Source organism: Triticum dicoccoides, chromosome 6B (genome assembly GCF_002162155.2).
Source record: "Triticum dicoccoides isolate Atlit2015 ecotype Zavitan chromosome 6B, WEW_v2.0, whole genome shotgun sequence".
NCBI classification, from domain to species: Eukaryota; Viridiplantae; Streptophyta; class Magnoliopsida; order Poales; family Poaceae; genus Triticum; species Triticum dicoccoides.
In genome coordinates this window covers 720,624,410-720,626,522 of record NC_041391.1, presented here as the reverse complement: position 1 = coordinate 720,626,522, position 2,113 = coordinate 720,624,410, and positions in this window count along the sequence as shown.

The window sequence follows — 2,113 nt, the reverse complement described above, 5'->3', positions numbered from 1 at the left end:
CGAGTTCCACCCGAGGCGCTACATTGAGATCCCACGGCGGCGGCGGTAGCGGAGGTGAGATCTCTAGCTAGCTCAGCTACAAGAACCATGTCGAGTTCCACCCGAGGCGCTACATTGAGATCACACGGCAGCGGCGGCAGCGGAGGTGAGATCTCTAGCTAGCTCAGCTACAAGAACCATATGCTATTCTGCATACTGCGGTGACCTAATGAGCTTTGATCTCTAATTTTCTAGCAATGGTTTCAAGATCCCTCGTGTGTGGTGTTGTCTGCGGGAGGTTCGGCCGCTTCCTGGCCATGCTTTGCGCATCGGCCCCCCTGACGTCGGGATCGGAGCGATCGAGTAAGTCAGTGATCTTCGCTCCCCTTTTGCCAGAAATTTGGGGGATCGACCCGGATTTTGCCTAGTGGCCAGAGCGTCGTTCTCCTTCTTGCTCTCTTCTGCACCTTCTTCTTGTTCTCCCGGCCACACCCCCGCAAGTAGCTAGCGTCCGTAGGTGTTCCAATCAATCCAAAGGAGGCAAAAGAAGAAGAGAAAAAAAGGTGGGTTTTTTTTATGGATGGAGCGGAGGTCGTCGGTGAGATTCCCGGCCGGCGGTGTCCTGGGTGGTCGATCGATCGAGCTAGGAGGATGAACAGAGAGAAGGTAGCCTGGATTAATTCGTCCAGGTGGGTGGGTCCCACTCAACTCAGCAGATGGGCTCGTATGCATGCTGCGCGTCCGTGGCTTTGTTTTTTTTTTTTTTTGAGGGAAAGGGTTAACCGTGTTTTGGTTGGTTGGTTTGTCGTTACTCGGTTCGTCAGAAATGAGTTGGTTCATAACAAGCCGGCCCCATCTATGGAAGCTTCTATTCGTTTCCTTCGATCCTATCTGGATTCCCTCGTTGGCATCAAACTAAATACTGAAGCGGACCCAGCAAAAGGCAAAACTTGTATCGTCTATGATATGCCAGCGCCAGCAAGGCACGCTCATGTACCGAAGACAGAGGGTTGGAAACCTCCTGCGTCTGGTTGGTTGAAGCTGAATACGGATGGCTCGTTTGAGTCTTCTGAGAGGGCAGGAGCCGGAATGATTCTGCGAGATCACCACGGTTCTATTAACTTCTCAGCATGTCGAGCACTGTTCTCTTGCAGGGATGCGTGGAGGGGCTTTCGCTTGCCATTCAACGCACTGAGCAGCCGGTAGCTATGGAGCTGGACTCTCTGAAAGCAGTAACGTTGATTTCAAGCACGGACGTTGATTGGTCGATGTATGCTTCCATAGTGCAGGAGATCAAACACTTAAGGTCCCTTAGACAAACTTGTATTACTCATGTTTCCAGATTTCATAATAGGGCTAGTGATTGCTTAGCTCGTTTTGCTCTATCCCAAGGTAGAACTATGACTTGGTTGCGGTCAGGCCCAGATGAGGTGGTGCGGATTGTCGCTGATGAGTGTAACGACAGTATAATTGAGTAATACAAGCTGCTTTTCCGCAAAAAAAGGTTGTCGTTACTTGGTCAAACGCTCGGTCAAACGTCCTCCGGCTGACGAGCGGAGGCTGCAGCCAGTGTGAAGAAAAGAGCGTCTCGTCGCCCAGCCCCGATTCCCCTCGCCTTGAAGCCTATCCGCCGCCGCATGCGCATCGTCGCCGCCCCGACGCACCACCCCCGTGTATCTCCGCCTCCCACCGCACTACTCGCCAGTGCTGCACCACGCGTCACCCCGCATACGTCTCGTCCCCGACCTCGCCCAGCCGTTAATCTCCGCCTCCCGCTGCACCACCCGCCCTACCAACCCCTCTGCCCTCACTCTGGTCGTGCTTCAACGCCGCCAGCCATCACCGAGCCCCTACACGGACATCACCGGCGCTGCCGGCCGTTCTCGTCCTCCTCCACGTCCGGCTTCCCAGCGCCTCCCGTCCCGCCATCTAGTTCTTCACCAAGGCCCTGCACTGCATCTCTTCACCGAGCACAAACGCCGCTGGCCGTCCTCGTCGTTCAATACGTCCGGCAAGCTGTTTATCGGGTATGCTTGCAGAATTATTAACTCAATGCTTCGTGGGGTGTGGGGAATGCTGTGCCAGCAGCATTTGTCAGGGAGATGGTAAAAGTGAGGCGGTTGAAATTTTCAGT